The 25,030-nt window shown below is 41.8% G+C and overlaps 1 protein-coding gene across 4 annotated transcripts in view; it reads right to left on the bottom strand.

The window, feature by feature from the left end:
- RAP1GAP (RAP1 GTPase activating protein) overlaps window positions 1–25,030 on the bottom strand; it is a 113,165-nt gene that overhangs the window by 33,530 nt on the left and 54,605 nt on the right. For all 4 annotated transcript variants that reach the window (XM_051988308.1, XM_051988309.1, XM_051988310.1 and 1 more), the window contains exon 3: window positions 15,266–15,359. The gene's annotated coding sequence lies outside the window, so the exon portion shown is untranslated. The remainder of the gene's footprint in view (window positions 1–15,265; window positions 15,360–25,030) is intronic.

Genomic DNA, 25,030 nt, shown 5'->3' with positions numbered 1-25,030 from the left:
TGACTTTGAATCCTAAATCTATTCCCTTATCAGCCACACAACTTTCCGACTGATCTTGCTTTCTTCTTGGGCCTCAGTTTGCTTATCTGTAAAATGAAATAATCTTCAAGGCCTTTTGCTTCTCTTAAATCTTACAATGGGGAGACAATAGCGCTAACATCAGCAGTCACTGGGGACCATGCCCCGATCCCACCCAGACCAACGCCATGTTGCTGGCAGAAAGAGGTCAGGAGTGTGCCAGACCCCGGCATATGGGCACAGAAGAGCAGTAGAAGTCCCTGATTCCATCCCTAACGGGTATTTTGACCCAATTTAGGGAAGCCCAGGGACAAATCCGAGGGGATCCCCTAGTGACTAGGTATACGGTCCCCATCTCCAAGTGAAGTCTGAGACCCCAGTACAAGTACAGGGAACACAAGTCTGTTAAGGGAGCTCCCCTCCCTCTGCTCCTCCAGCTGGACAGGACTGGACCACGCCCAGCATCAATACCCACTTCATTCACCTCTTCTCTCTTCTGTCCGTTTCCCTCCCTCTCTCCCCCCCCTTTTCCCCTTCTGTCTCTAGCTCACACACACACATACACATACACTTCTCTATGTCTCATCTCTCTCTCCTCCTTCCCTCCTTCCTTCCCTCTCCTTTTCCCCCTCCTCTGTCTCCTCTTATGTCTTACCTGTCTCTTCCTCCTTCCTCTTCTATTTCACTTTCCCTCTTTCTTCTCCATCACATTTTTTCTCTCTCACCCACACCCTCTCTCTCTTTCATACACACTTTTTCTTTCTTTCTTTTTTTTTAAATTTTATTTTATTTAATAACTTTATATTGACAGAATCCATCTAGGGTAATTTTTTACAACATTATCCCTTGTACTCGCTTATGTTTCGATTTTTCCCCTCCCTCCCCCCACCCTCTCCCCTAGATGGCAAGCAGTCCTATATATGTTAGATATGTTGCAGTATATCCTACACTTTTTCTTTCTTATACACCTTCTCTGTCTCTGTCTCTCTCACACACAATTATAATTAACCCCCTTTCTCTGTGCCCCCATTTTCCCTGAGCCCCCCACCCACATACGTATGTCTTTAAGCTCTGCCACTTCCAGGCTGGGCTTCCTTGGCTGGCAGCTCCTGCCCCGTAGTGCCAATGCTGAGCATAACTAGGTTTCCTGGAGGGAAGGCCAGTCCCAGCTGGCAGGGCCAGGGGAGCTTTCCAAGACAAATGCTCTAATCCCCTGCCAGCACCCAACCACTGGCCCTGTGCTCTGTACTCTTCAGTGGAAGGGGCAATCCATCCCTCCACGTACTCCTACCGCAGCGGAGGGGCACACCGACAGCCCCGAGGACACACACAGAAGCGTGTTTGTGTATATTCTGCTACACTCACACACTTATGCTCCCCTGTCTAAATGCTCGCACACCAGGACGTCCGCAGAGACAGCCATACAGGAGCTTCTCCTTGGGGGCAAAGCTTTGGGGGCTGGAGGAGGAAGTCTCTGAATGGAAAGCCCTGCTCCTAATTAGGGTGTCAGAAAAAAGCGGCCCCTGAGAGATGCACCAGGCCACTCTACACGGCAGGTAACATCGTAAAGGAAACGAGGAGCACAGCCACACAAATAACAACTCCTGTATCTCCACACTACGAGCTTGCCAATGATAATCCTGGCAAGCGGGGAGGGCAGGCACACAAAATAGGGCTAACCGATGGGGGGTCAGAAAAGCGACAGGACAGATGGTCACCCGGACCGCCGGAGAGTACGGGACGGAGCCCCGAAGCCCAGGAGTGCAAAGGGCCCAGCTGGGCAGCAGGAGGGCGGCCCACAGCTGGGCTCTGCCTCCACCTACCAAACTGATGGGAGGGAAGTCACTTTCAGTCTGTGCCCGAAGTCCTCCCCTAAAGGGTCCCAGGGATGGCCTCCAAGATCCTGCCCATTTCTGACACAGTAGCCTCCCAGTCCCACATTCTCTGAGCTACCCGTTCGATAGATAGTAACAGCTTGTAACACACACACGGGCGGCTCAGAGTCCCACCAACACACCCTGGGAGAGTGTTATACATAGTGTCAGTGATTAAGAACTCCAGGAAGACAATTTCACAACTCGGGTGTAATCCACACACACGCAGTCCCGGGGAAGCACACAGACACATAAGCCAGCCTGGGCCATTACAATCCAGAACATTGCAAGGGAGCCACTAGGACCCCCAGGGACAACATAAGCCCTACGCTGGAAAGTGGTTCATTGACCCTTGGGAGACTCCTGGCAGGGCACTGGGACACACCCCTCCCCCACATCCAAACACACACACACACACACACACACACACACACACTGTTTCTCTGTCTCTCTCTTTCCCTCCCTTCCCCCCCTCACACACACAACATACATACACACACACACAGCCCGGCTCCAGGTCCCACCCCTCCCCGCCCTCCACCTCACCCCATCCCGATCTCGCTTTCGGCCCCGGCCCGGGCCCGCTCACCTGCCAGGCAGCGCCGGTGGGCAGTGAGCCCCTCCGCGGGCGGGCGGGGGGCGCCGGGGGCCGCGGCTGCGCCATCCCGAGCCGGCCCCGGGCCCCCGCGGCGCCTCGCGTCCCCTCCGCCCGCGCCCCGGTCCCCGCTCTCGCCAGCTGACCCGCAAAGCCCCGGCAGCCCCGGCGGTCCCGGGCCAGCTAGCTCCGGGCTCGGGCTCCGGCTCGGCTGTGGCGCTGGCCCGGGCTCGGCCGGGTCGGGAGGGGGATCGAGGGGGCGGGCCAGCAGGTACGGGCGGCGTGGGGCGGGGGCAGGGGCGGGCAAAGGCGGTGTGGACCCGCCCCCGGCCCAGCCGGCCCTACCGCTCCTGGTCCCGCCTGGCTCCGACCGCCCACCCCGCCACTGCCCACAGCCGGATCTCAAAGCACTTCTACCTAACAGCTCCCCTAAAGTCTCAGAGAGCTGGGGCGGTCTAGTCTCCAAAACTTTCCTCTGCGAATCGGTGTGTGTCAGAACTGGAAAAAACCTAGAGCACAGGATGCCAGAGCTGAGAAGGGCTTGGAACGCAATTTAAGAACTGGAAGGAACCTCAGAACACGAAATATCAGAGCCGGAAGGTCGTTAGAACCCAGAGAATCCAGAATATCAGAGTTTTTAGAACGTCAGATCTGGAAGGAATTTGAGAACACGGCATATCAGAGCCGGGAGGGCCAGTAGGACGAAGTTTGAGAAAAAGAGAAGGGAGCCAGCATTTATTAAGCATCTACTGTGTTCCAGGCAGTATGCCAAGGAATTTTCTAATGCTGTCTCTTCTGCTCCTCCCAACAACCCTGTAAAGCAGGTGCTGTTATTTATTCCCTTTTTTACAACTTAAGAAATATGCAGGCAGATTAAGTGACTGGTCCAAAGTCACATTGCTAGTAAATGCTGAGGTCACATTTGAACTCTGGTCTCCCTGATTCCAGCTTAGCATTTAATCCACTGAACCACCAGATATCTTCAAGGTCATCAAGTTCACACTTTGGGAACTGAAGCCCAGAAGGGAAAATGTCTTGTCACACAGGACGTCAGTGACAGCCTAAGCTCAGTCCTGTGGTCTTTCCATGACATCGGGCTGTATTCTTTTGCTCATCCTTACTTCTCCCTTCCAAAGCAGTTAACTGAGACCCAGAGAGTGGTTAAGGCCACAGCTACTTCCCAGGTGCAAGTGAGACAAAGAGCAGATCTCAGGACCTAGACTGTCTACGAAGGGGGATACCTCTCCCATTCACTTCCTGGAGAACAATTTGTGAGGAGGAAGATTACTGTGTCAGAGATTAGCTAATCCGATTCTATTTTTCAGATCAGGAACCTGAAACCTAAAAAGCCCCATAAAGAATACATGGCAGTCAGGATTTGAATCCAGGTCTTTTGGAGCCAAATCCTGCACTCTTTTCACTGCATCACAGCTTTGGCAGCAGACTCCCAGATGAATTCTGGTTGCCTTCCCCGTCTCTCCCTGATGGCCTGAGTCCTAGGAACCTTCCAGGCCTCTGGCAGTGGGTCAAGATGTGATGCTCCCTCTTCTATAACTACAGAGTTTTTCCTGGGCAGAGTCTCTGGAAAGGATGGGCAAGGAGTATTGAACTGGAAGGAAGCCGACCTGCTTCTAAAGACATTAAAATTTCCTTCCTGCTCTGACAGTCTGTATTCTAAGAGCCCTCCTACCTCTGACATCCAGGGTTCTAAAGGCCCACTCAGCTCTGACATTCTGGGTTCTAAGGGCCCTCCCAGCTCTGACATCCTGGGCTCTAAAGGCCCACTCAGCTCTGACAGTCTGGGTTCTAATTCCCCACCCCAGCTTTGACATCCTGTATTCTTAAGGGCCTTCCCAGCTCTTTTATATGTTCTAAGGGTCCTCCTAGCTATTCTATGTTCTATGGTCCCTTCAAACTGTGACATTCTATGTCATTAATGAGATAATGCATGTGATATTCTTTATAAGTCTGTCATCTATTATGATAGTGATGATGATTTTTTTTTAAGCAGTTCTGTGTTCTAAGCCCCACCCCACCCCTTCTAGGATCTATGAGTCTAAGTCATGGTTGCAGATATCAATTTAGGAAACTGTCTTCCAAATCCCTGAACAGGTAGAGATCCTGCTCAGAAGCAGAGAGACTTGAGATTCTATCTCCTAGAGATGCTGAGGAAGTATCTACGCCTTCCCTCACACTGCCAAGGAAGCCCGAGGTTCTTGAGCCGTCCTAGAAGGCTGGACCTAAGCCTGGCCTCCAGAGCCCTCAAAGGGGCTCCCAAAGCTCCCTGGAGCCAGGCTCCTGGGATGCCCAGCTAGCTTTTGGCTACAGCTTTCGTCTCAGGAAGCTGGCGGCAGGAGGAACTCCGGAGATGTATGTTCCAGCCATAGTCCCGGCTTTGGTTTTAATAATTAACAACAGCAAATATTGATTTACACAACTGGCTCCTTAGACCCAAGTGCTTCCGGGCACCTATCACAACGCAGCCCTGAGAAAGCCTTGCATTCCCACACAGCCCCAGGGGGAAGGGAGGGCCATGCTAGCATGGGATGTTTGGGTATCTGGCAAACAGGGGCAGGTGTGCTTGAGTCTGTGTGTGTGTGTGTGTGTGTGTGTGTGTGTGTGTGTTTACATATGTTTGATTATGTCACGTGGATCAATAGAAAGGGCAGGGACAAATCCTTCCAGAGGGCTGTCTTCACAACATCCTGATGAGGAAGGTGGCAACCATGTTATTGTCTCATTTTACAAATGGGAAAACTGAAGCCTTTAGGACATAGGTCACTTAGAAAGTATTAGAGTTGGGACTAAGACCCAGGTAACTTGATTCCAAGTTCAGTGCTCTTTCTGGTACTTTCATACACATTGTGCTTTTGGGCGCACGTGCTTGGATAGATATCTGTGTTTATGGGGCTCCCTGTATGTATATGTATGCACATATATGTACATATCCACCCCATTTGGACCTGTGTATGTGTGTACACATATATGTATACACTCATATCTACTGACATTTACTAAGCACCTACTATGTGTCAAGCACTGTACTAGGAGCTGGGGATACAAAGACATGAATTAAACAATCTCAGCCCTCAGTGAGGACCCCATTATAATATAATGGGGGAGATAACAAGAATGTATGAAAACATATGGAAAATAAATACAAGGTAAATTCATGTTTTATTAAGGAATATATGCCTTGCATAAGAGTATATTTAATTATATGTGCCTTTTGCTCCTTAGCACTGCCTCCTAGATTACCTGGCTTCTTTTAACATTCAATTTAAATCCCACTTTCTGCATAAGCTCTTTCTGGGTCTCTCCCATCCCTGTCCACCTTGCTAGGGCCTTCACACGAGATTATCTTCTATCTACCCTGCATATGCCTTGTGTGTGCAGAGCTGATTACGTGTTGTGCTCCCCTCATTTTAATAAATCCGAGTTCCCCTAAGGGGAGAGTTTGTGCCTTTCTTTGTAACTCTAATACTTTCTTGTTGACTGCTTGAATGGATATAGATATAGACATAGATATAGATACAGATACAGATATACACACATTCATATGCTGGTATGGAAATAGGTGCATGTCCATACAGGAATGTGGTCTGTGTTCTTACGGCTGCATGGATGTGTATGGGCTCGTGGCGATATTCTGCCACTCATCTATGGTATTTAGAGGGAACCTCCCCAAAAGGCACCAGAAACATGCTGATAACAATCACTGTCCCTCATATTCCCCATGTATTTTCTCATTGGATCCTCACAGAATCCTTGCGTAGGCAGGTGGTAGGTCAGGGAATTTTCCACCATTTCCTAGAGGGATGAACTGAGACCCTGTGAGAAGAAAAAAAAAACCCTCAGCCAAGCAAACACCATGAGTTGGTGACAGAGGCTAGAATAGAACCCAGCTCATATGATCTGTCCAATCAAGTCAATATGCATTTTTCTTGTTTTTGGTGCTTTTAAAAAACCATCTGGTTTTATTTATTTATTTGCTTGTTTATTTATTTGTTCATTTGTTTCTTATTTATCTAGAGGCTGGATTTCTTTATCTCACAGAGGGCCACGCATGGGATGACCCTACTATTGATTGTTTTGAGAGCTTTAACCTGTTCTATTACAGGTCTGGGCTGATAAATCTCTCCTTATGTAGCCTGGTAGCCTTCCATCTTGGAACCAGACTTACTGTGTATACCCTTCTTTACTCCATTGCAGCTCAGGACTCCTGGGCACAAGCAATCCTCAAGCCTCAGCCCTCCAACAGCAGGGATTAGAGATATAGAAATAGGGGTTATATTGGCAAGCAATTATTAAGTGCTTACTATGTGCCAGGTATTAACTAAGCAATATAATGTAAAACATTACATATATTATTATTATTGACATTATTAATGTCATAGAATGTCACAGTTTGAAGGAACCTTAGAACATAGAATAGCTGGAAGGACCCTACAGAGATAGGACTCTCCAAAAAACCCAAACCCACAGTGATTAGGTGGATTTAAATGACGTGTTTTTCCTTCTGGTTATTCTTTCATTTCTTCTTTACAAAAGGAACAGCAGGGCCAGGGGAGACAAAGCTGCCTGCCAAGTTCCAGGTCCCAATCAAGTCAATGGCCTTGGCATTTTCCCTTGTTCTGGGCCCAATACGTGCTGCAAACACCTGGTGCTGTTCACCTGAGCCTGCCTATGTCACGCAGAGCCTGGGGCCAGATGCCAGAACTGGCAGCTCAACTCAAGTAGTGGTAGTTCATCCCATTTCCGTCGTCAGTGGCCCTCTTATCACATTCCCAGGATCAGGAAGGTGGAGAGGACAGAGCACATGCTTTGTACATAACCTACGACTAGATATCCTGGCAGAGAGAGGATTTCTTTAACTTTCTCCTTGGAGGAGAAACTTAAAAACTCTCCCCCAAAGAAAGGACTTTGCAGTAATCCCAGTCTGGGACTGAAGGAATCTACAGGAGTCAAATGAGAAAATATTCTACAAGCTGTCCCTGGGTGACTGGTAAGGAATGTCTATCTTGACTTCAAACTCTTAGGTTCACAGGACATCAGAACAGAAAGTCAGGAGAGCCCTTAGGATACAAAATGTCAGAGCTAGGAGGACCCTTTGGATACAAGGGGTCAGAGAGAGGAGGACCCTTAGAACCCAGGAGATCAGAGCTGGGAGGGCCCTTAGAACCCAGGAGGTCAGAGCTGGGAGGGCCCTTAGAACCCAGGAGGTCAGAGCTGGGAGGGCCCTTAGAACCCAGGAGGTCAGAGCTGGGAGGGCCCTTAGAACACAAAATATCAGAGCTGGGAGAGCTCTTAGAACACAAAATGTCAGAGCTGGGAGGGCCCTTAGAACCTGGGATGTCAGAGCTGGGAGGGCCCTTAGAACACAAAATGTCAGACCTGGGAGGGCCCTTAGAACCCAGGAGGTCAGAGCTGGGAGGGCCTTTAGAACCCAGGATGTCAGAGCTGGGAGGGTCCTTAGAACCCAGGAGGTCAGACCTGGGAGGGCCTTAAAACCCAGGATGTCCAAACTGGAAGAGCCTTTCAAACATGGAATATCAAAGCTGGGAGGGCCCTTAAAACACAAGATGTCAGAAGTAGGAGGACTTTAGAACACAGAAAATCAGAGCTAAGAGGAACTTTAGAACACAGGATATCAGAGCTAGGAGGGATCTTAGAACAGGATGTCAGAGAATTTAGAGCATGGGATGTCAAAGATGGAAGATAGAATCTAGGAACTCTCCCTAGTTGCCCTCAAAAATAGTGTTAAATCAAGCCACTAAAAGAATCTGGAGTGACACAATTTTATATCCCAAAATAATTTAGAAGGACTTTAGGGAAGATCGTCTTACTTGGGGAGTATAATCCAGCAGGAGGGGTGCCTAGGTAAGTCAGAAGAAGGCTCCTAGCCACAGCACAAATCAAAAAATAGGCCTCATGATCCAGACTCAGTGGGCCAGCTGTGAAGCCTCTAGTCCCAGTGTATCAGGCAAACTGCCAGCCCCGAAACCCAAGGAACAAAAGGCATAACTTGTAGAGTCCACCTGATGCAATGGGCAAACTGCCAGAGATTCCCAGTGCACAGAAAGCCAGTGACCAACCTCTCTGACCTTTAATACAAAAAGCTTGGGACAATGCACCCCTGTATCTCCAAAGCAGAACTCAAATTAAAAAAAAAAAAGGAATACTGACCATAGAACGCTACTATGGCAACAGAAAAGATCAAACACATACTCAGAAGAGGACAACGATGTCAAAATGCCTACATGAAAATCCTCAAAGAGGAATATGAATTGGTTTCAAGCTCAAAAAGTCCTCTTAGAAGAGCTCAAAAAGAATTTTAAAATCAAGTAAGAAAGATAGAAAAAAATTGAGAAAAGAAAGTTTCTAGAGAATTATGAAAAAAAAAGGCAACTTGGAAGACAAAGGACAAAAATTGACTAAAAACACAACTCCTTAAAAAACAAAATTGGCTAAATGGGGGGAAAATCCACTAAAGAAAAAACTTCTTTAAAAATAAAATTGGTCAAATGGAAAAGGAAGTGCAAACACTAAGATGAAAATAACCCCATTAAAAATTAGAATTGGGCAAATGGAAGCTGATGACTCTGTGAGAATCAGGAATTAATCAAACAATATCAAAAAAGTGAAAAAAATAAAAGAAAATATAAAATACCTCACTAGAAAAGCAACTGATTTGGAAAATAGGTCCAGGATAGTTTAAGATGCTTGAAAGATGATTATAGCTTTAAAGTATTCTTTTCTTGAATTTCTTGAATACTTTAAAGCCATGATCATCTTTCAAGCATCTTACAAGAAACTGTAAAGAAAAACTGTCCTGATATCTTGAAACCAGAAGACAAGAAAGCCATTGAAAGAATAGACTAATCACTTTCTGAAAGAGATCCCAAAATAAAAACTCTAAGAAATATTGTAGCCAAATTCCAGAATTTTGAGGTCAAGGAGAAAATACTTCAAGACGCCAGAAAGAAACAAATATCAAGGAACCATAGTCAAGGTTACACAAGACTTAGCAGTTTCTATATTAAATGATCAGAGGACTTGGAATATGACATCCTGGAAGTCAAAAGAGATTGGAAAACAATCAAGAATCAGCTACTCAGAAAAACTGAATATAATCTTTCAGGGGAAAAGATGGATATTCATTGAAAAAGGGGATTTTCAACATTTTCCAATGAAAATACAAGAGCTGAACAAAAAATCTAATCTTCAAATATAGTACTCAAGAGAAGCATAAAAAGGTAAACAGGAAAGGAAAAAAAAACATGATATTCAATAAGATTAAACTGTTTACATCCCTACATTGGAAGATGATATTTATAACTCTTAAGAACTGCATCTCTATTAGGGCAGTTAGAAGAAGTATACTTAGACAGATGGTGTGAATAAAAGTTGACTTTGATGTGATGATAATTAAATAAGAGGCAAAAAGGAGGATTTTATCGGGAGAAGAGGAAAGGGGGAGACAGAATAGGGTAAATTATATCATATGAAGAGGCATGAAAAATCTATTAATTATATCATATGAATAGACATGAAAGACCTATTATAATGGAAAGGAGGGAGGGACATTGTTTGAACCTTACTCTCATAGAATTTAGCTAAAGGAGGGAATAACATGCACGCTCAATGAGGTTAAAGAAATCTATCTTACTCTATAGGGAAGTAGAAAGGAAAGGGAAAAATAAAAGCAGGGAATTGATAAAAGAAAGGGGAGCTTGAAAGAGGTAGTAGTAGCAAAATACTAGTGAGAAGAGAGAGAAAAGTATAAATAGGGGAAAATAGAATGGAGAGAAAAGCACAGTTAGTAATAATAACTGTGGATATGAATGGGATGAACTCTCATATAAAATGAAATTAGATAGCAGAGTCAATTAAAAACCAGAATCCTACAACATGTTGTTTACAAGAAACGCATGTGAAGCAGAGACACACAGAATAAAAGTAAATGGCTAGAACATAATATATTATGCTTCAGCTGAAGTAAAAAAAAAAAAAGCAAGGGTAGCAATGTTTATTTCAGACAAAGCAAAAGCAAAAATAGATCTAATTAAAAGAGACAAAGATGTTACATCTTGCTAAAAAAAAGGTACCATAGACAACGAAGTAATGTCAATACTAAACACATATGAACAAATGGTATAGCATCCAAATTCTTAGAAGAGAAGTTAAGTGAATTACAGGAAGAAATAGACAACAAAACTATACTAGAAGAGGACCTCAAACTCCCCCTCTCAGAACTAACAAAGAAGAAAAAGGTTAAGGAGGTAAGTAGAATTTTAGAAAAATTTGTTATGATGGATTTCTGGAGAAAACTGAATAATGATAGAAAGGAATATACATTTTTTTCAGAGGTATATGGCATCTGCACAAAAATTGATCATGTATGGGGCATTAAAAAGCTCACAATCAAATTCAGAAAGGCAGAAATATTAAATGCATCCTTTTCAGATCGTGATGCAATAAAATTATATGTAATAAAAGGTCATAGAAAGGTAGATTAAAAATTAACTGGAATCTAAATAACCTATTTGAAAAGAATGAGTGAGTCAAATAAATCATAGAAACAACAATTTCCTCAATGAGAATTACAATAACGAGACAATATATCAAAATGTATGGGATGCAGCCAAAGCAGTACTAAGGGAAAATGTTATATCTCTAAATGCTTACATGAATAAAATAGAGAAAGAGCAGATCAACAAGTTGGGCATGCAATTTCAAAAGTTAGAAAAAAGCAAATTAAAAATTGCCAATTAAACATCAAATTAGAAATTGTGAAAATCAAAGGAGAGATTAATAAAATCCAAAGCAAGAAAACTATTGAACTAATAAGTAAAACTAAGAGCTGATTTTATGGGGGGGGGAAAAACAATGAACTAGATAAATCTTTGATTAATTTGCTTTTTTAAAAAAGATGAAAACTAAATTACCAGTATAAAAAATGAAAAGGGTGAATTCACCATCAATGAAATAAAAATTAAAGCAATAATTAGGAGCTATTTTGTCAACTGTATGCCAATAAATCTGATAATCTAAGCGAAAGGGATGAATATTAACAAAAATATAAACTTCCCAGATTAACAGAAAAGGAAATATAATAATTAAATAGCCCCATTTTAGAAAAAGAAATTGAACAAGTCATCAATGAACTCCCTAAGGAAAAAAATCTCCAGAGCCATACAAATTTAAAAGTGAATTCTACCAGACATTTAAAAAACAATTAATTCTAATACCATGTGAACTATCTGAAAAAATGGAAGAAGGAGTCCTACACCAAATTCCTTTTATGATACAGGAAGAGCCAAAACAGAGAAAGAAAATTATAGACCAATTTCCCTTATAAATATTGATGCAAAAATTTTAAATAAAATATTAGCAAAGAGAGTACTGCAATTTATCATAAAGATACTACACTATGACCATACTATGGAATGTATAGTAGGAATCTAGGGCTGGTTCAGTGTGAGGAAAACCATTAGCATAATTGACCATATCAATATCAAAACCAACAGAAATCATCTGACTGTCTCAATAGATACAGAAAAAGCTTTTGACAAAATATGTCACCTATTTCTATTAAAAACACTAGTTTGCATAGGAATAAATGTTAAGTTGGTTGGTCATTGTCCTTCCATTTTCTAAGAATATCTATCTAAGACTATAAGCTAGCATTATCTATAAAGCCAGAAGCCTTCCCAATAAGATTAGAGGAGAAACAAGAATGACCATTGTCACAATTATTATTTCATATTGTTCTAGAAATCTTAGCTTGAGCAACAAGAGAGGAAAAAGAAATTGAAAGAATTAGAGTAGGCAACGAGAGAGAAATGATCACTTTGCAGAAAACATACAGTATGCTTAGAGCATCAACTGAAAAATTGCTTGAGTTAATAAACAACTTCAGCAAAGCTGCAGGATATAAAATAAATCCACATAAAACATTAACATTTCTAGATAGTACCAACAAAGCTTAACAACAAAAGAAAGAAAGAGAAATAAAATTTAAAATAACGGAAAGGCAAAAAAGTAAAATAATCAAATAAAATAACTGTAGGCAAAATAAAATATTTGGAGTCTATTTGCCAAGATAAATCTAGGAACCATATGAACACAATTACAAAAACACTTTTCACACAAATAAAATCAGTTCTAAACTATAGGAACATTATCAATTGTTCATAGAGCTAACATAATAAGAATGACAATTCTACCTAATCAATTTACTTATGTCATACCAATCAAACTACCAAAAAATCATTTTATAGAGATATAAAAAATAAAATAATGAAAACAAAATTCATCTGGAAGAACAAAAAGTCAAGAATATCAAGGGAATTAAGGGAAAAAATGGGAAGGAAGGTGACTTTACCAAATCTAAAACTATATTAGAAAGCAGCAATCATCAAATCTATTGGTACAGGCTAAGAAACTGAATGGTGGAATAATGGAATAGACTTGATACATAAGATTAGTAATCACATATAAACAGTAGTAAAAATATGCAAACCCAAAGACTCCAGCTTCTGGGATAAGAACTCATTATTTGACAAAAATTGCTGGGAAAATTGAAAAATAGTATGAAAGAAACTAGACATAGACCAACATCTCACATCTTATACCAAGAAAAGGCCAAAATGGGTATGTGATTTAGACATAAAGGGTGATACCATAAGCAAATTAGAAGAGCAAGGAATAGTCAGATCTATGGCGAAGGGAAAACTGTATCATCAAACAAGAGATAAAGAACATTTTAAAATGCAAAATAGGTAATTTTGATTACATTAAATTTATAAGTTTTTGTACAAACAAACCAGGGCAACCAAGATTAGAAGGAAAACAGATTTACAGCCAGTGTTTCTGATAAGGGCCTCATTTCTCAAATATATAGGGAATTGAGTCAAACTTATAATAACAGAAGTCATTGCCCAATTGTTAAATGATCAAAGAATATGAAGAGGCAATTTTCAGATAAAGAAATTAAAACTATCTGTCGTTATGTGAAAAAATGCTCTAATCACAATTGATGAGAGCAATGTAAATTAAAATAAATCTGAGTTACCACCTCATGCCCATCAGTTGGGTCATGTGACAGAAAAGAAAAATGATACAGTGGAGAAAATATGCAAAAATTAGAACCCTAATACACTGTTGGTAGAGTTATGAACTAACCCAACCATTATGTAGAGCAATTTTGAACTATGCCTAAAGGGCAATCAAACTGCATACCCTTTGACCCAGTAGGGGTATTATGCTACTAAGTCTATATTCCAAAGAGATCATAAAAAAGGGAAAAGAGCCCACATGTACAAAAATATTTATAGCAGTTCTTTTTAGGGTGGCAAAGAATTGGAAATTGAGGGCATGCCCATCAATTGGAAAATGGCTGAACAAATTGTGATATATGATTGTAATAGAATATTATTGGGCTATAAGAAATGATGAGCAGAGTGATTTCAGAAAAGCCTGGAAAGACTTATATGAACATTACAGAAAGAAGTGAGCAGAACAAGAAGAACACTGTACACAGTAGTCGCAATATTGTTTGATGATCAATAAGAGACTTAGTTCTTCTCAGCAATTCATTGATCCAAGACTATTTCGAAAGACTCATGAAAGAACATGGTATCTACATCTAGAGAAATAATTATGGAGTCTGAGTGAAAATTCAAGCATCCTAATTTCGCTTTTTAAAAATTTTGTGTCTTTTGTCTTTTGTTCTGCTTTTTTTTTTCACAATATGACTAATGTAGAAATATGTTTGCATGACTGCAAATGTATAACCTATATCAGATTACTTGCTGCCTTGGAGAGGGAGGAGGAAAGGGAAGAAGGGAGAAAGATTTGGAACTCAAAATCCTATAAAAATGAATGTTGAAAACTCTCTCTCCATATAGAGATTCATTATTCCAAAAAAAGATTCATTAACCTAAAGCTTTAGTTGATATTTAAAAAAAAAAAAAAAGAGCAGAGACTATCAGAGCTTAGAGGATGCTAGGACAAAGGATATCAAAGACGGAAGGGACCCTAGGAGAAGGAAAAGGGGATAAGAACTTATTTGCACATGGCAGGCACTGTGCCAAGAATTTTTTTGCTTCTCCTTTGTTTCCCTCATAATCTTGCAAGGTAGATTTTATTATGAACTGTATTTTACAGTTGAGGAAACTGAGGCAAACAGGTTAAAACAGCTTGATTAAGTTAACAGAGCTAGGAAATATCTGATGGTGGATTTGAAGTTAGGTCTTCCTGATGCTAGACCCAGCACTCCAAACATCACTTTCTATTATACTCCACTGTCAAGAACCAGGAGACTGGTGACAGTGAACGATGAGGATGGTGGTGATGATGATGATGATGATGGTAATGGTGATACTATGATAACAACTCTCTCTTCTATAGCACCTAAGGAATAAAAAAATCACTTTCCTCATAACCAGGGGAGATAGCAATATAAATATTATCATCCTCATTTTAAGGATAAGGAAACTGAGGCTCAGTGAAGTCATATGGTCATACGTCTAGAGCTCCAGAGGACCTCCAGCCTAATCCCGTCACTGGGATTCATTCAGAGAGAGGTCACTTGCTGGCATTTCCCAACTAGGAAGTGACACTGGTGAGATTCTAATTCAGATCCCCTGATCTGATCCTCCAACACCAAGCCCATCCTTTGGGGTTGCGAAAAGCCCAGGCTCATCTCATTTCACAGTCCTGCTCCACACTCTCTTCCCTGAAGATTTCCTGAGATGAGGAGAGGCCACCTTACCTTGGGATAGAGGGAAGCTGTGTGGGGAGGAGCAGAATCCACTCGAGGGAGGTCTAATGCAGGAGGGAAGGGCTGGCTCTGTCCATCACTCCTCCTGTAAGAGAAAAGGAGCAAGAGGTCAGAGGAAGCCCCAAACAGAGGAGAATGAAAGGAAGAATCAGAAACATAAGACTAACAGCTCATAATAACACAGCACTTACTATGTTCCCAGCACTGCACTGAGCTAAGCACTTTACATTATTATCTCATTTGATGCTTATAACCACTCTGGGAGATAGATACTATTATTATCCCCAATTTACAGTGGAGGAAACAGATAAATAGAAGTTCAGTGACTTGCCAGGAGTCAAAAAAGTTAGTATTAGAGATTGGATTTGAACTCTGGTCTTTCTGACTCCAGGCTCTATCCACTGCATCACCTAGCTGAAGATACTATAAGGTTCAGAGACAAATTCATTTAATAATAATTTAATAGGGGCAGCTAGTTGGTGTAGTGGATACAGCAGTAGTCCTGAAGTCAGGAGAATCCAAGTTCAAATCTGGCCTCAGACACTTAATACTTCCCAGCTGTGTGACCCTGGGCAAGTTACTTATCCCAATTGCCTCAACAAAATAAACAAATAAATAAAAATAAATTATTATTATAAATAATAACAACTTAGTTTTCAAAATAATTAAAAGTTTACTTTATTAATTCTTATCCATATCACAAAATATTTATTAAATTATATTGAAAATTAAATATTGAAAATAAATTATGTTAATAATAAAATTAATAAAAATTTAATAATTGATCTTCTGAGAGTAGAAGGGAAAAAAGTGAAAAGCTCCAGGAACCAAAGTCCCTCCCATAATGTCTGGCCAGGGAGAGTTCGCTACAAGAATGATGGGGACAGATCCAGAACTCGTTAATGTCTCTTCAGCAAGCTCAGGTTTTGTTCTCTATTCATTCCTATCTATGTGGTTCCCATGGACAGCTCACAGGATAAAGGGGGAAGATTTGTCAGCTTATTATAATAGTCCAAGAGGAGTTGGGGATTGTAGCAGCAGCGGGAATAAAGATAAAATCCACAAGACTCGGTCCCTAATTAGACATGACTCTTGATTCCACTTTTGATTCCTCAGCACCACTGCCCGCCATGTTGGAAGATATCCCAGGGGCCACCCGGTCCAACTCATATACCAAAGGGATCCCAACTACAACCAACGGGGAGATTTGTTATCTGGCTCGGTTTTAAAACCCGCACCTGAGAGAGGTGATACTTCCTCTGGAGATGGTCCACTGCACTTAGGGACAGTTACAATGGCTTGGAAACTTTTCCAGAGGCCAAGGCCACGGGCAATATCTTTTAATCCCACCCTCTGTGACTGACACTGCCCTCAAGGACTAAACAGAACAATCCTAATCCCTATTCCATCCAATCCCCTTCAGTAGGCTTCCATTCTTCTCTTTTCGAAAATAAATCTCTCCAGTTCCCTCAACTAATCTCAATCACTTTTTTATTCCCGGAAACAATGCTGCTCTTAATCTAGCAAGAGATTTCTCTAGCATTTTTTTTTGGCTAGTTTGACAACTCATATTGAACTTGTGATCCACTAGAACCCCCAGATCTCTACCTAACCATACTCTTCCATAATATGCTACTGACATATAACTTGAAGACTTGCAAAGTGTATATATGTTTTCTCATTTGAATCTCATGCAAAAACCCCAAAGATAGTTGCTATTATTACCATTTTACAGAGAAGGAAAGTGAAGCAAGTAAAGTCACTTACTCAGTATCACACAGGTAGTTAATGTCTGACTCGGGATTTGAATTCATGTCTTGCTGAATCAGGATTCAATACTATATCCATTTTGCCAGTTGGCTATCTCTTAGGAAACTGATTTTTCAATCCCACTATAAAATAGTTCTATTATATTATATAACCCAACTATAGTGAAGATCTGATAATAATATAGCTCTAAATCTAAGCAAACAAACAAAAATAACCTTAAGAAGAGGAATAGAATTTGGGAAGAAACAGGAAAGTGATGGAGGTTCACATCAAAGTGGACCAGAGCTGGACGGGACCAGTTATCACACTCAGCTTCCCAAGGTCCTTTCCCTATACTTCAACTGCCAGACTTGAGTGACCAAGTGAGCAAGGTCTAGGACCTAAACCCAGAGATGTTTAACTCTCTGGCAGGGGAAGACCAGGAACCTGCCCTTTTCCAGGGAAGAGAAAGCGCCAGAACTTGGAAGGCTCCTGGGAAGGGCTTGAGGAGGGGAATCTCTTGCCTCTCAAATAACATCCTTCCTAAATAGCCATTTGGTGTAGGGATTGGATGACTTCCTGGACACTATGAACTGGGACCAGGGGCAGGCCAGCCTGGGTGTGTGAAATGTCCTCCCTGCCCCAAGGAGAATGCTAAGGCTTTACCCGCCCAGCTGAGAATGAGTCAGGAGTGGGTGTAGCCTTACCAGCTCCAGCCTGAGTCACATTTCCATTCTGGGCAGCCCAAGACTCTCCACACCCTGAGACGGGGAGAGGGGGGTGGCAATGCTGCCAGGGACCCCAGAATCATAGGAAGGGAGGGGAGAACCCAGGTGGTCAAGATGACTAGCCTAGGGCATCATAAACTTTTTACACTTGTGGTCTCTTTTCGCCAGGGAAATTTTTATATGATCCTAGATATATAGAGACATATAAAATAGGTAATATCAATTGGAAAATGGCTGAATAAGTTATGGTATATGTATGTAATGGAATATTATTGTTCTGTAAGAAACAATCAGCAGGATGATTTCAGAAAGGCTGGAAAGAGTCACATGAACCGATGCTGAGTTAAGTGAGTAGAACCCAGAGAACATTGTACACAGCAACAACAAGATTATGCGATGGACTTGTGTCTTTTCAACAATGCAATTCCAATAGACTTGTGATGGAAAGTGTCATCTACATCCAGAGAGAGAATAAAGAGACTGGATGTTAGTGGAAGTATACTATTTTTATCTTTTTGTTTGTTTGTTTGTTTGCTTTTTCTTTCTTGTGGTTTTTCCATTTTGTTCTGATTTTTCTTACACAACATGACTCATGTGGAAATCTGTCTAAAATGATTGTACATGTATAACCTGTATCAGATTGCTTGCGGTCTTGGGGAGGGAAGGGTGGAGGTAGAAGAGGGAGAGAGAGAAAAATTTGGAACTCAAAATTTTACAAAAATGAATGTTGAAAATTAAAAAAAATAGGTATACAAATCAAACATTTATTAATAATAAGTCACAATTTAATGACCCCACATTCATTTTTGAGACCCCATATGAGAGTCAAAGTTTAAGAAGTTTTCTTCTTATTCATCTTGACCCTGGCCTCTCAGAAAGCAACTGTTCAGAAAACATTAGGCTTCTGGGCTCAGGAAACCCCCACAAGTAAATCCGTAAAGTCAGAGAAGATTCAAAGATTGAATGGCAGAATAGTAAGAACTTTAGGACCTTATTATAATTATTCTCATTAATACATATATATTGTGCCTTAAGGTTTAAAAAGAGCCTTCTTTACAAAGATTATCTCTTTCCTAACAGCCCTATAAGGTAGGGACTACCTGTTTATTAGACCCACTTTACAGATGAGAAAAATGAGAACTATGGTCACACAACTAGCTAAATGTTGGAAGCAAGATTCAAAACCTAAGATTAGAAGATCCAGGTTTCTGAATTTCAAATCTAGTATGTCTTTAGAACAGAGAATGCTAGAGCTGAGATGTTATTATCACTGTTAATAAAAATAACAGGTGATACATATATATATATATATATATATATAAAATACTCTAAGTAAAGTACAAAGTACTTTACACACATTATCTCGTTTGCTTCTATAACAATCATGTGAGTGAGATGCTATTATTATTCTTAGTTTATAGAGAAGGAAACAGACTCAAAGTTTAAATTATCTATTGAGCCATGGTGTCTCAGTCAGGAAAAAATATATATATTAGAAGCAGGAAGATTTAGAACATAGAATGTTAGCACCAATAGGGTCCTCAGAACAAGAAATGTCAGAGCTGGGAGGGTCCTTAGAACCCAGGAGGTCAGAGCTGTGAGGGCCCTTAGGACACAGGACGTCAGAACTGGGAGGGCCCTTAGAACCCAGGAGGTCAGAGCTGGGAGGGCCCTTAGGACACAGGATGTTAGAGCTGGGAGGGCCCTTAGGACACAGGATGTCAGGGTCAGGAGGGGCCTCAGAACAAGGAATGTCAGAGCTGAGAGGGTCCTTAGAACCCAGGAGGTGAGAGCTGGGAGGGCCCTTAGAACATAGAATGTTAGAGCTGGGAGGGCCCTTAGAACCCAGGAGGTCAGAGCTGGGAGGGCCCTTAGAACCCAGGACGTCAGAACTGGGAGGGCCCTTAGAACCCAGGAGGTCAGAGCTGGGAGGGCTCTTAGAACCCAGGAGGTCAGAGCTGGGAGGGCCCTTAGAACCCAGGAGGTCAGAGCTGGGAGGGCCCTTAGAACCCAGGAGGTCAGAGCTGGGAGGGCCCTTAGGACACAGGATGTTAGAGCTGGGAGGGCCCTTAGGACACAGGAGGTCAGGGTCAGGAGGGGCCTCAGAACAATGGATTCAGAGCTGATGGGTTCCTTGGGACACACATCTAACCCAATCTCCTCACTTTACATGATGCCCAATCATGTAAATGGAAGTGACTTGACTAATCAGCAGTGGAAGCAGGATTAGAACTCCCAGTTGCTAATCTCTGAACTAGGGCTCTTTCCATCACCCACAACTTCTCCCTTTGCTGCATCTCCTCTCTTAGGCTCTGAGATGCTCTCAGGCTGCCTGGGCTTCTCCTTTGAGGAAAGCTGTATCAGATGAGTTCAGTCACACTTTAAGGTTGGGGATTTAAAAGAAGATTCTGGAGAAATCAATGTTTACTTGAACTCCCATCTGGCTTTGGAGAGTCCGTGGGCCTCAGTGGGGGAGGACTTAGTAGTCAGGGAGACTTTGCTTAAGTCTAGAAGCTCCTTAGCTTAACACTTGCACGATAGGGGGAGTGAGGAGGGACCCCTTGCCTGAGCCTGCTTTCACTGGTAACTGAGACAAAGTCCAGATGACCACTACTGAGGAAAGGTGTCCTGGGAGCAGACCAACTTCTCCATTCTCCCTCACCCCAAACTCGCTCCCAACCTCTGAATCTCTCTTTATAATGACCCATTCCTGCTTCGAAGTCTCCCTCTGCAAACTCCTTTCCCTCCCTTCAGCACAGTACAGTGGGAAGAGGGCTGGATTTAGTCAGAGGACCAGGATTCAAATCCTTCATTCAACTTCTCCTTCCCCTTCCCAACATCACTCATCCAGCATCCTTACTCTTCTCTCCCTAATCTGCCTTCTTTCTTCAAATCTTTCTATCCTCATTCTCTCTCAAACTCTGAATTTCTCTCCCTAGTTTTGGTTCGTCTCTCTGCCAGGGGTCCTCAAACTTTTTAAATAGGGGGCCAGTTCACTGTCCCTCAGACTGTGGGAGGGCCAGACTATAGGAAAAACAAAAACTGTGTTTTGTGGGCCTTTAAATAAAGAAACTTCATAGCCCTGGGTGATGGGGATAATCGTCCTCAGCTGCCGCATCTGGCCTGCAGGCCTGCAGGCCGTAGTTTGAGGACCCCTGCGGTCTAGACCTTTTCACCCTTCCTCCAATCTCATCTCTCCTTCAAGTTTGACCTCCCCTTTCTAACTTCTCCATCCCTCCCTCCCAGCTGTGATATTCTTTTCCCTAACCTCTTCCTTTTTTTCTCTCCCTTCTCAATTTTTTCATCCTTTCCCCGACTTCTTCTTCTCTCTCCAATTCAGTTCCCTCTCCCAGGAACTCTTTATCCCTCTCCAAGGCATTCTAACACCCCTGTCTGTGGGTGTGTGTGTATGTGTCTGTCTGTCTGTCTGATTCTCTGTATTTACCTATATAGAGATATATATCTATATATCTGTTTCTTTGTCTCCATCTCTCTCTTTTTATATCTATGTGTATATGTCTCTCTTTCTCTTTCTGTATCTCTCTATATATCTGTCTGTCTCTGTTTATCTACATCTCTCTCTATACATAGATATATCTCTCCATCTCTGTCACTATCTATATATGTCTCTGTGTCTGCTCTTTCTTTTCTCTCCTCTGTCTCTGTATCTCTCTCCCTTCTCTCTGTCTCTGTCTCAATCTCTCTGGCTGTCTCTCTCTCTGGCTCTCTATATCTAGCTATATATAGGTATATATCTACACATCTGTTATTTTGTCTGTGTCTCTGTTTATATCTATGTGTATACGTCTCTCTCTCTTTCTGTATCTATATGTCTGTCTCTCTCTGCATATATATATATATACACACACATATATATGTCTATCTCTGTCATTATCTAAATATGTCTGTATCTGCTTTCTTTTTTCTCTCTCCTCTGTCTCTCTCTGTTTCTCTGTCTCTGTCTCTCATCATCCAATCTATCCATCCCTTTCTTTGTCTCTAAAAAACTCAGTATTTTTGCTTCTCTGCTAGATTTGCCTTCCTAATTCTGTTGCTCAGATTCATGACAAGATGCGTTCGAATTCTCTAAGGATCATCGATTTGGAACTGGAAGGATCTTCGTTGTCATTTTAGTCTAACCCCTTTATTTAAGGAGGAGGAAGCTGAGACCCAGATCAATGAAACAACTTGCTAAAATATCATAGCTAGTAAGTGGCAGAATCAGGCTCAAGCACAAATCCGCTGATTTCCAAACCAGTGCCCCCTTCTCTGATAGGGCAGCTGGAAGAAGAGGGACCCCAAAGCAGGGTGGATCTCAGAACCTCCAGTGGAGATACATGGAGTAACTCCAAGGGCCAAGCTGTGACTCATCTGGAGTGGGCTCTCTTTTCTAAGTAGCTGTAGAAGGTTTGCAAATAATAGGTATTCAATAAGTGTTTGTTGAGTGATGAATAAATGAGTCAGGACTCAGTGGGATACTTCTGTTGGCATTTGTGCCTACCTTCCTGTCCCGACCCTCATTTATTCATTCAACCAGGACTTATTAAGCACCAGTTGTATGCAGAGCATTGTCGTAGACACTGAGGAGGATACTTAGTTAAGACTGGGCCTTGACACTAATACACAATGGGATCTGAGAAATACATCAGAAAGGGATGGAATAGAGGTCGATGTGAAGATTCAGGGGGATCAGGGAATGCAGGAAACACTGTGTGAGTTGGGCTTTAAAGTATAAACACTCCCTGCTATTGAAGCTGGGACTCCCCACAGAGCTCTGCTCCCAGGTCACCTTCAGGACCTGCTTCCCAGGTTGATCACTTGGCAACTGTCCCAGGACTTCAGTTCTCACCTTGCTCAGGGTCAGGACAAGGGAATTAAGGGAACGGGGTGGAAGGGGCTGTCCAGACAGCCCCAAGTTCCCAGGCAAGGCAGAATGAACTTGGAAAGGGAAGCAAGCTGAGTGGTGGTGCCTTATCTGTTTCCTGGCCCTTTTCCTTCTCTCCTATCTCAAATCTGAGATAGCAGTGACAACCATCACTATCATGTCTCCCAAGGTTTAGCTCTTTGCCAAGCCCTTTCACTACACTATCTGATTAGATACTGAAAGCCAGTTTAAAAAAAAAAAAAAAAAAAGGCAGGGCAGGGATCATTCACCTCACTTCAAAGAAAGTTCATCTCTTATTCAGTGGTAAAAATTCTGAGCCGGAAGTCAAAAGATCTGAATTCTAGTCCTGACTCCTCCATTCACTTACTCTGAACAAGTCACTTCTTCACCCAGTAGGTCCCTCATTTTTAAAAGAAGGGGATACCGCCTTTTGAGATCCCTTCCAAGTAGAAAAAGTCTACAGTTCTAAAGCCCAGAAGGATGAAGAGGTTCCAAACAAAGAGGTGGAGGAAAGGCAAAAGAGTGCCCTATTCCATTAGTAAAATTTAATCAACTGCAATGAGCACTGTGGGGTAGCTCTAATTGTTAGTAAGTTGTTTGTTTTTTTTTTTTTTCTGATAGTAAACTTAAATTGTCTCTTTACAGCTTCCACCCAGATCTGCCCTCTTGGGTCAAACGGAACAGATTAAATCCCTATTCAAACAGACAGTCCTTCAAATATTTGCCAAAGTACTGTGCACAGAGCCTGGCATACAGTAAGCACTTAAGAAATGCTTGCCGCCTTGCTTGAAGATGGCAATTCTGTTCCTCTAGAGTCTTGCTTTTCCTGGCTGAATCTCCCCAGCTCCTTTACCTGATCATCACATCACTGATTCAACTTTCACCTTCCTGGCTCCCCTCTTCTAGACTTTTTCCAGCTTATTCATATCTTTCTTAAACAATGATAGCTAGAAATGAATATAATATTTCAGCCGTGGTGTGATCAGGGCAAAGGACAGTGGGATTATGACCTCCTTCATTAGGTGCATTGTGCTTTTCTGAGGCACTCTGGTAACACAGAGTGCTGAGCTTAGAGTCAAGAAGATCAGAGTTAAAAGCCAGACTCAAAAACTTACTATGTGACCTTGAGCAAGTGACTGAACTTCTGGCTGCCTCAGTTTTCTCAACTGCAAGATGGGAATGATAATAACGCCTACTTCACAGACTTGTGTTATGAGGATCAAATCAGATAATAGTTGTAAAGTACCTAGAATACGGTAGGCACTTGGCAAATTCTTGTTCCTTCCCCCTCTTCATGCAGGCTAAGACTTCATTAGTTTTCTAGACTGTCATATCATACTGTTGGAAAAAAATTAGCATGTAATCCACTAAGCCCTGCAGATCTTTTTTCAGAATTTCTGTCTAGCTGTGTTTCTCTTGTCTTATTCTTGTAAAGCTGATTTTTTTTTTAAAAATCTGAATAGAAGATTTTATATTTATTCCTATAAAATTTCATTCTATGCAGATCGAAGCATACTATTTTCACTTTTTTTGTTTTTTCTTTCTTATGGTTTTTCCTTTTTGTTTTAATTCTTCTTTAGAATATTACTATCTCAAAGTCATATCATAATAAATATATGCTACATATTTAGAGAACATAAATAAATAACCACTATGGAAATATATTTAATATGATTATATATGAATAATTAGAAAAAAAAAGAAATTTCATTCTTTGAAATTTGGCTCCATGTTCCAGCCTGTCAAGATCATTTTAGATCTTGATTCTGTGTGTTAAACATCCCTTTCAGCTTTGTATCATTTGTCAATTTGATCAAAATGCCATCTGTGCCCTTATCTAAGTCATTGATGAAAATGTTCAATGGTACAGGGCCAAGCTCAACCCCTTGGACTCTATGGCTCCACTGAAAATCTCCTTCCATGTGATGATTCTTAACCTCTGATCACTGAACTAGTGCCAAACCTTCACATCTCTTCACCCTTTTCACAAGAATAATGTGAAGGACTTTACGTTTTGCAAAAATTGTGGTAAATTCTATCTTCAACATACCCCTGATCTACCAGTTCAGGAACCCTGTCAACAAAGGAAATAAGGTTGGTCTGGAATGACCTGCTGTTGAGGAAGACAAGTTGGCTCTTCTTACTGTATGTTTTTCCCTCTAACTATTCACTAGGCTACCATTTTTTTTTGAAGGGTCCATAACTTCATTGATATGTGGGGAACTTCCACCATGGAAATCTTACTCCCCCAATGCAAATCATCAATTAGTCTAAAACTTATAGTCTCACTTCGAGAGTTACTTGGGAACACTGGGAGTTAAAATGACTAAAGTCAAGCTCACTGGACCATGGCTTACGAACTCTGTTCTCTTCCCATTCCTGGAAATCAGGACA

This window comes from Antechinus flavipes, chromosome 3 (genome assembly GCF_016432865.1).
Source record: "Antechinus flavipes isolate AdamAnt ecotype Samford, QLD, Australia chromosome 3, AdamAnt_v2, whole genome shotgun sequence".
NCBI classification, from domain to species: Eukaryota; Metazoa; Chordata; class Mammalia; order Dasyuromorphia; family Dasyuridae; genus Antechinus; species Antechinus flavipes.
Note: the sequence above shows the minus strand (reverse complement) of the source record. Positions and strands in the feature narration are given on the sequence as shown.